This window comes from Hermetia illucens, chromosome 5, assembly GCF_905115235.1.
Source record: "Hermetia illucens chromosome 5, iHerIll2.2.curated.20191125, whole genome shotgun sequence".
Taxonomy (NCBI): domain Eukaryota; kingdom Metazoa; phylum Arthropoda; class Insecta; order Diptera; family Stratiomyidae; genus Hermetia; species Hermetia illucens.
This window is the reverse complement of record NC_051853.1, coordinates 29,452,382-29,465,582: the sequence shown is the minus strand read 5'-3', so window position 1 is coordinate 29,465,582 and position 13,201 is coordinate 29,452,382. Positions and strand designations below refer to the sequence as shown.

At 42.5% G+C, this 13,201-nt stretch overlaps 1 protein-coding gene across 3 annotated transcripts in view; it reads left to right on the top strand.

Annotated features, from left to right (window-relative positions):
* The window catches only part of LOC119657899, a 182,562-nt gene that overhangs the window by 68,686 nt on the left and 100,675 nt on the right, over positions 1–13,201 (top strand). For all 3 annotated transcript variants that reach the window (XR_005250182.1, XR_005250181.1, XM_038065054.1), the window contains exon 3: positions 8,275–8,330. The gene's annotated coding sequence lies outside the window, so the exon portion shown is untranslated. The remainder of the gene's footprint in view (positions 1–8,274; positions 8,331–13,201) is intronic.

Genomic DNA, 13,201 nt, shown 5'->3' with positions numbered 1-13,201 from the left:
AATGCCTTTTGAGGGAGGAAAAGCCGGATCAAACCGGGAATCACCGCCAATTTGAACAGGGACGAACGGAAAAATAAAATAAAATTCAACTACCCCCGAATCGAAGTTAGGATTATGTAGCACAGAATACATAGTCGTATGTACACATGTAGGACTCGAATACGGCGTGGCGCTTTGTTCTTCAATGTTATGTCGGGATGACGGGGCTAATACGAGCGTACGGGTCACTAAAAACACTTGACCATGTGTTCAAATCTATCGATATGGGAAGAATGGGAATGGAAAAAGGACACCGACCGACCGGAGACAATTGACGAATATGGGGGAGTGAATAAATTTGAATCGTGTCTCCGTTATCCACCCAGTCGGGCATCAATAGCTCAGATTAGTTCTAGTTCAATTGAGTCTGGCAATAAATTTCTAAATTTAGGACATATAACAAACATACAACATACAGGCTTGCTTTTATGCTCATCCCGCACATTCGGGGATGTAACGTGTGCTGTCAGTGGTTCGAAATCAGAGTGATGTGAATAGTTTGTACAGAAGCCATTGGGAAGCCTCTCATTTGAAATAAAACATTTCCGGTAGCGACGTAGTGAACAATAGTTAATGTCAGCACGTCAATCACGGAGCACACCTGTCGAAATTTTACTCTATTCCTTTAATTGGAAAGTGTACATTTCGTCAATAAATCAGAAGCCAGAGAGCTAAATTTGGAGAGGCAGCAAGAATCAGCAAATTACATCAAAGTGCGCTTCTGCTTCTATTATCTCTACAACATGTATGCCCACTTATCACCTGGAAATCGGAAGAAAAATGTCTGGGTCCATCCCCTATATCAGAAATATTTATTTTGTAATCAGTACATTGATTTCAGTAGCTGTGGTGTCATTTGATATCAGCAATCAATCAACTTGTACGCCTCTCTTCTTCCAGTATTGATTATAAGTTGCCTGGCAATATGTGTCATGGGCGGGAGGATTTTAACTAGAACTTATTTTTTATCTTGTGAAAGGAGCTCATTGAACACGGTTCCAAAAACAAGGAGTGGGGTAAAAACCTCTTTTCGCTTTCCAGGTGGTCATGTACCCTCTACCTTGTCTTGAAGTAAATACCTTTAATGCACTCTACATGCCCTGCCGATTGAACGTCTTTTTTTATGGCTAATGGCTCCTCACATATAAGATACATCTCCCTATTGTATCTGATCCGCTATGCTCCCCCATTTAGCCTAAAACTACTAAAACCTAAAACTCTCCTGAGAACCATCCCAAAGCTTGACTACCTGTTTTCCAGGCTAGTTTATCGCCCACGTCCCGGTGCCGGAGCAAAGATTGGCCTAATCCGTGCCTTTTGAATTGTCAGTTTGGTTCTCTCCTGTACCTTTAAGTTTGGCAGCACTAGGTAATACAGTTTCTTAACAAGCATTATCTCTTTTGACTTCGTTCATTCTATTATTGTTCTTTCTGATTTTCAACATGCTTCAAATTGTAATTATTCGGTTCCTAATTGCTATTGTACCTAACACCATTTTTCTAGTTTGTGTCATGGCCTTGATTTTATTCTTTTTAGGCTGCCTCATGAAGTTTTATAAGAGTTTCGGTATTGTCAGCCTATTTCAATCATCTGCGTATGCCACTATCTGCTTTCGAATAACGTGCTTCAAAGTGATGTTTAACGCTAATGTCAGGTCATCTCTTTGTTTCAAACACGAGCCTGTTTCAAAATTAGCTGATTCTGTAGCTTTACTTGTGTTGTTTATTGGTCTATTGTCGACTGTTGCGCAGGAAAATCCGGGCTCCGAATAAAAACGGCACTATCGGTCTTCTTTTCACTATCTTTTAGCTATCTCAAACTCTAAAGTTAAAAATTGTGAAATAACATTTTCAATGTTGACCTAACAGCAGTGTCCCAAATTATTAGATGATACAAAGAGCCTTGTTCCATTGGTCATTATCTAGGATGCGACAAAAGGTGTATCCTTCGAATTTCTGGTAATCGAAAATTTACATGCGAAAACGCGCCGAGACGCACGGCTTGGAAAAATCCAAATAATTATTTCATTGCACCACGTCTTTGGATTGGAAGAATATCACAGACATACTCTTTGCCATGGAACAAGTATTAACTCGGCAAAATAACAAAACTTCAATCATAAAATGCTACCAAAATCTGCGGTCAGTCAAAACCCGGTCCGGAAACTTCGCCAGCAACAAAATTCTCCTGGCTTTCTGGGAAGAAGGAGTCAAGATTAACCAAGAAGTATACCATCACAACATTCTTGAAACTGTCGTGACGTGTTCTATCGACCAGCAGCATTTTAGCCATTTGCCCAGCATAAAAGTACCCAGGGCAAGAACAAAGATGAGCAGCGAAAAAATACGAAACGGTTTCGACATACATGCAGCACTTCGAGCTTTACTCTTCGGATCGTGGTAGAGCAGTTTAACCCAGCACATGAATTCCTCTAGCACAAAGAGATCTCTTTGAAGTCTCCAAAGAAGTGCTTACCTAGTGGCCAGCGTGGATCTAGCTTGAGTTGGGCAATCACAGTGAAAGTGCCTCAGGATCTCCGCAATTTTGGCCATTCAAATTGCAGAGAATGCGAGTCTGGCGGGATGGTTCCCCAGTGTCCCGCGTAAACTGCTATTATGTTCTACGCGTTTTCACGCGTCTTTCCCAAAAACTCTCGTAATCGGATCTTATTATAGGGAGAGCCAAACGAAAGTATTCCTGAATATGACGCATTCGTGTTGTTAAAGGCTGAAGTTAAAGGCTGCTAAGTATTGCAAGGAGATTTCACTCTTGACAATCGCTAGCCGAAAGCCGATTGCGCCCGCCAAGGGATTATCAAAAGAAGACTCCCACCTGGCCAGCCCATGGACCCCTGCTCATTCCCTTCTATGTTTCTGTGCATTCAGATGAGATTGCGTCCTTACATTGCCCCGCCAGCCTGAAGGTTGTCGTCGCTGAGTACAAAGCTTTAATGCCCATTGAGCTGCCTCAGGTCATACACCAGCCATCGACAGGCTTCCAATATCGCCAATACCTCCGATTAGACTACACTGACGAACCCCAAAAGACCTTATGACTCGGCTAACTTGTGCGTATCCAAGAAAATTCCGAGAAATTCACGCAAAGATTCCACATATTTTATCCTGTACTGAAGAATACTGTGTCGTAATCTTACAACACATCACGGCTTGCGCGTGGTGTAATCCGTCGAGAATGCCCAGAGAACTTCGATGTCCAACATATTCAGAGAGCTATTCTCTGCATAAGATCCCATTCAGGTCTTTTTAACTCTCAGTTCTATGCTCAGTCTCCAATTAAATCAGATACTATACTTCGAAGCAAAGTGTTAACGTTTGTCCATTTCGCCACGGGAAATGCAATTCGGGCATCCTTGGCTTGGTGGCAAAAAGCAACAGCTCCGAGCCCGCATCTTGCAGTCCGCACGTACACCTTTCACAGTATATCCCCACCCTGACTCCAATAACACCAAGTTGTCAGGATACGCCACCACCTTCACTTTGCTCCTCTTCAATATCCAAAGAATTTCATCCATCACTTTCAACCAAAGCGCCCCGGAGGATCCTTCTTCTCACAGCTCTCGCTACCCCTCGGATCAGATTGGGCTATCCTGTTGTTTACTATCAAATGCGTAAAGACTTTGCTGCTAATATTGTTGAATGCTCACTTTATATAAAGGAAGGCAGCTAGGAAATATTCCCTTTAATGAAGCGACCGTGAACCCTGTTAATTATCTTGTGAAGAGCGGTTTCTGTGTCTTTGGGTGGGCGTGTTCAGGCTTGGAGAGGGACGTTCTCTCCATGATAATCCTTAAGTAAAGGTTAGGCTTACTGACTGAAAATCTTTCGAGAGCTGATGACACCTACCAGCGTTCGGTATGAAACCGCCGGACGCTGGTCGCCAGAAATGTGTTTCATATCCGAACAGAAAACAGCTCCGATAAATCTTTTCAATCTACGAAAGAAAGAGAGAGTAGTGTTCTTTCTGTTTATGAAGCATAAGTGGCATTAGGCCAACTGAACCCGGAAATCTTTTTGCGAAGAAACTGTCTATAGCCTTGCTGATTTTATTACCGATTTGTCAGCCTCACACGACTGGAGCTACAAACCCTCCAGGCAAGGTTCTGAGTCATAGTTCTCTTCGCAGGCAGAAAAATTCATATAGATGCGCAGCTCCACGGTCTCACCAGAAGATTCCTTGAGTCTTGGAGGTTTTGAAGATTTTGTTGGTCAACTTCCTTAGATTGGACGGATCTTTATTCTACTACGATGTTCTTTTTTCTGTATTTGTATGCAATTTTCGTAGACCTCACCTTTGACTCTAATTCGTATATCGTGCCAATGTGACCATTGCAAGCACTGAAGAGTTTGTTCTTGATAACTTAACCAAACTTCCTCCAGTCGATCATACTAGGGTTTCTTAAGGAGCAAGGGACCTCTACAGAGAGATTTCAGCTGTCACCTGAGAAGGATCTCTGATTAGACTCTTTCCAGTTCTCCACCCTGAAAGTTCCATTTTCGGTTAGTATAGCGATACGCATGCAAACCGAGAAATCGATACACACGTTGTACGCTCGCGTCTACACGGCCATGGTAAAGTCTCTGAAACCCAGGTCCTAACACAGAAAGATGTATCCAGATCATAATCCCTATGGTGTTGAATAAGTCGTAATATTTACTTTGGAGGCCTCGGACGGTTTAGCATCCCGTGATTTAGAGCTTAAATACCAATCTGATAGTACCTTCTTCAGTCAGTCAGTTTCAGATTGGTCGATTTTGCTCCGTTGATTCACCTCTGCGTTCGTGACTCAGAATCGCGATAATCAGTTCAGTGTCCTCCTCCTCGATCACCATACATGCCATACATGTGAAAGGTAAAATACATATGAAAGTGTAAGATTTTTTTTCAACAAATATAATCCTGTGGGGTGATAAAAATGAACACAAAACCTTTATACTCGAAGCGCGAATTTCCGGTATGCAGACTTGTTTGAATTTAAATCCATGTCTTAGTCCCATCAGTTCATCATAGCTTGCACGGCCAACAGCGTCTCACTTGAAACTGAATATTCCCAAGGTGTTCAGATTCCACATCCTAGAGACCAAGCTCCTCCTTAGCCGTTCCAAGCTTCCAGTTTACCGTAAAGATTGTATTGTGCCAGCCGGAGTGCGGCGATCGGTTTTTTTTTTGCATCCCCTTCTGAGAATGTTGCTAATTAATAAGATATTTTTTGTCAAGGTAGACAATAAATTAAGCAGGTCAGGGAATAACGAAAAAACTATAATGACGCAGATTAGAGACCAAAATGTTGAGTCCCAGCTGTTCGCTTTTCAAAACTCAAAAAAAAAGAAAATGATGAACGAAACATAAAAACTCTCTTCCCATACAGTTAGAGATTTTTTTGAGATGACCGATGAATAGTTTACCTAACGTTCGTTACCTGGCTAGAATCGGGCAATCTAATGAGGTTTTCACCTTGGACAGTGAAATTTTTTCAATTTTCGCAATGAATTTTACTGATAATGCGGGGCCTAAGAGCAGGGTCCCCTATAGGCGGCTCTTCTTAGCAATTAGGTATTCACACGTGTCTGGCTCATTGGCTCACAGGTCCGGGCTTTATCATACGATCTCCCTCAATTTTGTACAGGTTACATCCGAGCGATATAACGTTCCCATTGGTTAGGTCTAAACCCACGATCATCTTAAAACACGACGATTGTGTGATCACAATCAGAACCCCGCTTTGACAAGATCAACGGTACCAGTCTATACTGAGAGCATGCCTTAGCATTCATACTGGTCGATGCAAGATCCACCAAAGTCCCTGCCAAACTAAGGAATACGGCACCCGAGTTGTACAACACACCCTTGAGGCCCGAAAGTTTCGTGATGTGGACGTAACCACAACCCTCATGAAACTCCCACCATAGGACCAATCACAAATATCAACCATCAACCACTGAGAACACATGCCCCAGGAATTCTCCTAAGACATTTGAACTCAAAGGATTATCATACTGCCACGGCCAGATAATCTGGCCAAAGCCACTTCAGATGAATCGCTTGCAGACCCGGATCTGATCACCGAAGTCTTTGGAGTATTCACCTATTGCACCACGACTAGTAAGTCAATGTGAATACAATGTTTCAGTGCCACCTCATGGAGGTTCTGCTTGACCACTTGGTGTTGATTCGAACGGCAAGGTTGCTGTCCCGTCTGCCTTCTCGCCACCTTAGAGCATCGATTTAGCACAGGTAGTAAATGTGCGTCATCTGAAGTCAGCAACTGACAAGAAGTGCGAAGATATTTCAAACATGCTCCACTGGAGGGTGTCAAGAGTTGAACTCATTCTAATCAGGTCATGGGGTTGCTGCTCCCATTCCTTATTGTTATAACTGCAAGTCCAGAGGAGCAAGGCTTTGAGCGAACGGACCGGACTGTTCAGTTCATTATTCAACTCACGAGCTTGGAGGATGTCGCGACTGACTGCAAACCTTTGATTGTGGCTTGACTGTCTTTCAAAATAACTATCTTTCGCTTAAGAGTCGAATCATACCCCATCTGTCTTCAAGCGTATTGCCAACGTCTCTCTCTCTGGAAGGCATTAGCGCCCTCTGGAAGACTATACAATTGGTATTTGTTGTGTATATCTGAAAACACTTCTGCTACACCTTCACAATCCTTTTCTGATCCGCTAGTAAAAAATGCGGAATCCTAACCTTACAGGTGTTCCACTCCGCTCCAGCTTGGAATCCCGTAGGAAAGTTTCTCGTAAATGCAATGTAATCTGCACATTCACAAAGTCCTCTTCATGCTGGACATAAGAGCTAGCTCTCCAATATCCTAATTACCAGGCCCTAACAGTGCTGTAGGATATAATATATTCAATATGTAGATCGAATGAAGAAGGTGCGGGATAACATACAAATAATGATGAAATTTCAGAAGAATTGAAGAACAGGCCATGTAGTGGCTTTAAGGGTGTTTTTGGTTCAGAAAATGGAGAAAGCAATCAGTCTAGCGAGAAAACTAGTGACGGAGATGTGGTGAACGTTGAAAAGATGATGGTCAAAATGGACGATTCAGATGATATTGAGCTGTATCACTAAAGAAGGAAAATTGTTGCTCTTTAAGGATTGCGGGGTCCTAAGTCCGCATTCACTTGACGTCGGACCAGACCAAATGGGGAGCAATATACTCCTGCCTTTTTTGGTCCACGGACCCCTCGTTTAGGGCTTCTTACCAGACGCCAGGCGATTTGCCTCTGCCCTGGTAAGACACTGTAAAGCCGCCTTAGCCTAAGGAAAATTGGTGTAAAGAAGGCCAACGCCTAAATTAACATAACAGAGTGTGCCCTATTCCACGATTTACACTCTACCACATATGCCAAATAGACTAAACTATCATATTGCGGGTTATACAATTTTGTCAAGTCGTCCTTTGTCACTGCTGTCTCGTTCTCTGGAAGGTGTCATTATTGTCTGTTGCAACTTCAAACAAATTCCTCTACCAGATCTAAGTGGACAGATTTCAATTAACCAAGATTGTTTACCTAGAAAATCTAAAGGCTTTTATCGATTGTAAAAGAGAGTTTGTTATTAGTCTTTGGCAACAAAGCTTATTGAAAGTGTACTGAAATCAAAGTGGGAAGATATTGATATCAGCAGGCACAAGTTTTATAAGGACACGTCATTTCAAATGACGTACTAAAGCAGCATGACTGAAACACACCCAACGTCTCAATTTAAACAGAACCCATTTCCTTTAAAAAAAAACGTTCGCCCACTAAAAAAGCTTGTGACATACTGCCCGCTATACGTATATCCTAATCCAGCGCTAGTTCACATAGGCTAATGCGTCCTTTAGTGCGAAAACTGAATCCACTGCACAGGATGGGAATGATGTAGTTTATAAAGAGCACAGTCTGAGGTCCTGTTCATACTACACTGAAATCGATAGAAGCAACTTAACTCATAAAGTGAGTTAGTGGGAGAGTAGTCCATATAATGCATATACGTGGAGTATGGGGTGGAATAAGCAAATGGCAAAATGGAGAGAGTCGCCGGCAAGGGCTGTTGCTGCCGTTGTGAATGAGTGCCGTGGTAAAATGGCACAGAAAGTATAAGCAGCCACCACCCTTCGTTTGCTTTGTAGTCCTTGCAATAATCAGTCATCCGTTTGATTAAGTGACTTTAAGTTGCACTGAATTTACTTTCTTCTTTCTTCCTTTCTTTCAGGACGAGGGTGTTGCTGCTACAGCAGAGGTTTTAAATCATCTAAATGAAAGAGGGTGGTATGTATTTTGTGTGTATGTAATAATAGGACATGATAGGATCGAACTTATTCATGGAGATTGGGATATTAACGTAATAGATAATGAAATGTTTTCCTGTTTTTTTATTGAATTAGGAAGTAACGGAGAAGTGTACCGAAATATTTGAAGTAGTGAGATTGGATTACTTACAGAGGGTAGAGTCTATTCATAGCTTTATAACGAAATTCAGGCCCGAGGGAAAATTCCAAGATTTTATGATAATTCAATTGCTCCTCGATAAGTTTTTACGAGAAATTTATACGTTGGAAGTGTATCTGGCCGGAATATTGGAGGCTCATCTGAAAGGAAAATTTGATATCAAACTGTTGAGTAAATGATTTGCATCCTGTTTGCTAACAAAAGCAGCACAATTCGTAGAATATCATTTATTTCGAACATTATTTAAATTTGAATGAAAAAAATGCCAAAATTGTAACAATATCTGTAAGATACCGTCTTTGGGCCGAATTTTTAAAAACCAGGCTCCAACCTAATTGAATGACCGACAATAGTAGCAGCTTTAGTAATAACAGATCCACCAAAGGAGTATAAATTTCAATATTCTATTTCTGTAAAGATTTTCTCGTGGGCTTTAAACTGTATTGCAACCTAAATAGATACGCTCTGATTCATCAGATACGGAAGACCACACACGCGCACTCTCTCCACCGATCGTGCGAACTATTCTTCAAAATTGACATTTAAAATCACATAAAGTATCATTTAAATAGATTTCATATTAAAATTCATGATTTCGTATTCAAAGCAGAATTTAATAGAGAACTGAGCCCCACACTCGGTATAAATTGTAATCGATTCCTCCACTTATTTGCTTATGCCGGAGCGTATCGATATTTATGCGAAAGAAAAGAAAAAAGAAAACTGGAACAATTTTAATTTGAATTTTAGAGTGTATTCATTTTTCTTTTCTTTGCCGGTCGTTGATATCGTTTTTCATATTTCACTCCGCCTTGGCTTTGACTCACCGCGACTTTATTCAAATCTATGCAAATATAGTTGATAAGAGAGATGATTGATAAAGAAAAAAACGCCGTTTGTAACGCTATATTTCCTGAACTTAGTAGTGACGGTGTAGGCATGGTGAAGGAAAAAGGGAAAGCCAGCGTAGGAACCGAAGGCGGGTTTTTTCCAGATTTATTGAATTTAATATTCAACAGAGAATCAGGGCGACTTTAAAAGAAGAAAAGAATCTGAATTCTCGAAGGTTTTTTTATCATAAAGAAATGCATACTTACCCAGATTGTGCTGAATTTGAATTGATAAATGTTATTTGTGTACCCTACATGTGAAGAAATATAAAAATCGGATCGCAATTCCACATGCAAATGGTTAGCTCCATGGAAAATATTCTATTTATATATAGGTGACTGTTGCATTGAATACATCAACTGTTGAAAAAAGTGAATCATCCAAGGTTAGCTAGTAACGAATGTAAATAATTGTATTAAAGATTTTGCGGTCACGAAATTCGTCACCAAATTCTTCAAAAAAAAAACTTCTGTGAAGTACCGAAATGGCCAAACAGAGTACTTGAATGAAGTTTACGACATTCTGCCTGCCATAATCGGTATAAGCCATAGGAAATTAAATTAAAAACAGTTGAGTCAAAACATTCTCTCAGGAAATGGTAAAAATGAAAATACGTGGGGTATGAAGGAAATTTGCCTACAAATTAAAATATTTAGCATCCGCAACTTCATTCCATGCCAACCATCTCGAAATTCACAAGTGTTTATAAATGGCACCCAACGTCGGGTCCAACATTCGTTAGTTTCCATCTAATTGAACCTACGGATGATAACCTATTCCAGTTCCTAACTTCATTTTGATCTGTCGAAAAGAGACATATCACGGTCTCAACTGCGCTCCCGGTTAGGTTCCACGGGCAACAAGTGTTCCTAAGTGTCATTCCCATTCCACCCTTGGTAATATACCTCAAAAGCATGTCATTTCTTGTGCTCGCTTTGGTACACGTCGTCTAATAGTAATTGCCGTCTAGAAGTCTCTGGAGCACCTTTGCCGCTGTCTACTGAATAGTATAGCTGTCCGTGCTTCTGAAGAGTGTCTTTCCCTACCCATAGGTAAAAGGACAATCTATTTGATCGTTTCCTTCTCCTTCGTAGTGGTGAAGTAATGGGCGAGATAAAACTATGATGTAAAACAGAGGTAGTCGGCCTAAATATGGTTGCCATTCACCCCTTGGTGAAGATAGCACACCTACTTGGCATTGTACACGGTCCGCTAAAATCCACTTCAACTTCCCCCAGAACCTCCCGTTCTCCCCGATGTGTGACTTATCCATTGCCACTTCCGCCTTCTGATCAACTAGTCCGCGGATAACTGGCCTTTGATATGTCACACACAAATGTTGAAGAAGGATTGAGGCTTTTAAAAAAGAGTGAGAAACACTTTCCATGTGCTACTGCCTTATAGCAAAACAGAAATAACATTAGCGCAAAGCAGTCTCAACATCTTCTTCTTCTTTTTTCTTCAGCTATTGTCCCGTTCACAAGCGGGGTCGGCTCGTCGTGATCGGTTTCGCCATTTGGCTCTATCAACAGAGCAGTCTCAACATGATCTTAGTAATGAGATAACTGCATTTCCAGATTTCGGAAAAAGCACAAACTCCGCGAACTGCCATTTCATCCATAAGAAGTGGAAGGTCACCGGATCTGATACGGGTAAAAACCGTGGTGAAGTCTTCCTTCTACTTCTTCAGCTGCTCTCATCGTGGATGAGGAGTAGAATGTATAGACCGTTAACGTCCACCAGAAGACCATCGAAAGATTTACATATGCAAATTTTTTTCCTCCTGCTATATGCATTTCTGAAATCATTACTATCTGCGGCAGCTTCCGGTTAGTTAAGCAGTGCAATAACAAATTCCCTTTTATCACGGCGCTCACTTAGTTGAAACTTCCGAGATTGCGCTCGTTTTTTTGAGGCATCGTTCGAAGTCTTCAATCCTTTCCACTCATCGATCCCATGCTTAGAAGTTCCGCAAGGAAGTAATCAATCTCCCCGTGCGTTCGATTCAGCCACGGGTCTAAATTATCGATGAGTCGTGCAGTCCTTATGCCCCTTGACTCATTTTGCCATTTTGTTCTTCACGGGCAACCAACTCTCTTAAGTTTTCGCTCTCACGGCGGTAGATAGCTTTACGTTCGTTGGCAACGAGGACAACGGGGATCACTCCCGCGATTACCATCACCGCCGGTTCTGAAACAGTCCGATATGCAGACGCAAGCCCATACCTCCGCGCCATAGAGCAGAACCGAGTGCGTTGCTCCCATAAGGAGACGTCTCCTTGTAGATATAGGGCCCACAACATTCTCCATTAACCTCAAAGCCGAGATTCTAGCTGCAGCCCTGTTCCCTGCTGCTTTGATTTGCTCTATAGTCTACTCACAAATCGATATAGGGCGCAGGATCGGGTTTCTCTTTTTGGCCAAGATGACTACTACAGTTTTTTTCAGCGCAAGGCTGAAACTATGGGTAATATGCCAAGTCTGTTTTGCGCCTGTTCAACAGCGTGTCCGGCAACAAGTGCCGCAACATCGTCTGGATAACCGACCAGACGGGACTCATCGCGCTCATCGAGTCTCATCAAACTATCGAAGGGAACGTTCAAGAGATCCGGCCCTAGGATGGATCCCTGTGCTTCTCCCGATGTGATTTCCATCCTCTTCTGAGCCTCTAGCGTCTCATAGAACAGAAAGCGGTTTTCAGATAATCCCCCAATATCCGCAAGAGGTAGCTTGGCACGTAAAATGAATTTTCTAATGTGCCTAGCATATCTGCCCATCTTACGGAATTGAAGGCATATCTGACACCAAGCTTTATGAATAGTACTTTCTTGTTTTTCACAGTGAGAACCGCTTCTTCGAGCTCTCATTGTGAAAAGGGGGTAATCCCCAACGTTTTCCGCGCTACTGACATCAACCCGTGCAACATGTCTGTGGAATAATGCCCAATAATGCGGTCCGTCTGGTCGGTATTTCGTATGCAGGGCTTCCGCAGAGCCCCGATTTTCCGGGTAACAAGCTTATAGCCCCATTCACGTTTCGGAGTCTCCTTTCTGCTGATCTATATTGTACCTTTATGGCGCATGCCTCCTCGTTGGCGTGTAAACGTTGTGCCAAACGGCAGATATGACACACCCTCCATAGGTTTCCAATTTCTGCCGTCTACCAGTATATAGAAGGTTTGCCGCGGCTGGGGTCCCTTCGGGGCATGGAAGCGTCACACGCCGTCGTTATCAGGTTCATCACAGAATTTACGGCGGTGTCAGCTGCGACGCTATCACTCTCCATTGCGCCCTGCAGCGCGACTCTGCCTGGTCCAAGAGCTTGGACGAACTTATCGATGTTTACTCTCGCGACATTCCACAGGCAGAGGGAACGTCGCGTTGGTGGTCGCCGGTTAATAATAATAATAATAATCGTTAGCGCAACAGTCTATATTGGATTAGAGCCTTGAAGTGTGTTAGAACACTTCATTCAAGATCGTAACGGTACACTACAGAATTACAGTACCCTGTAGGAGGCAATGTGGTCAGCATTGCGCTTGCCCGAGATTATTACCCTGATTTGACTCAGGTACTCATTCTCAGCTGAGTCAACTGGTATCTGACGTCAAATCCCCATACAAATTCCACCAGTGGGATTTGTCGCCACCTTCCGTACGACAGCCTAGTGCTCTAACCACTGAGCTATCCGGACACCGGTTACTAGCGTCAACCACTTCGAATGCGATGTAATAGTGGTCACTTGCCGAGAAGTCTCCCAGGACTCGCCACCCGTCCACCGATGATGGCAGAGATTCCGACG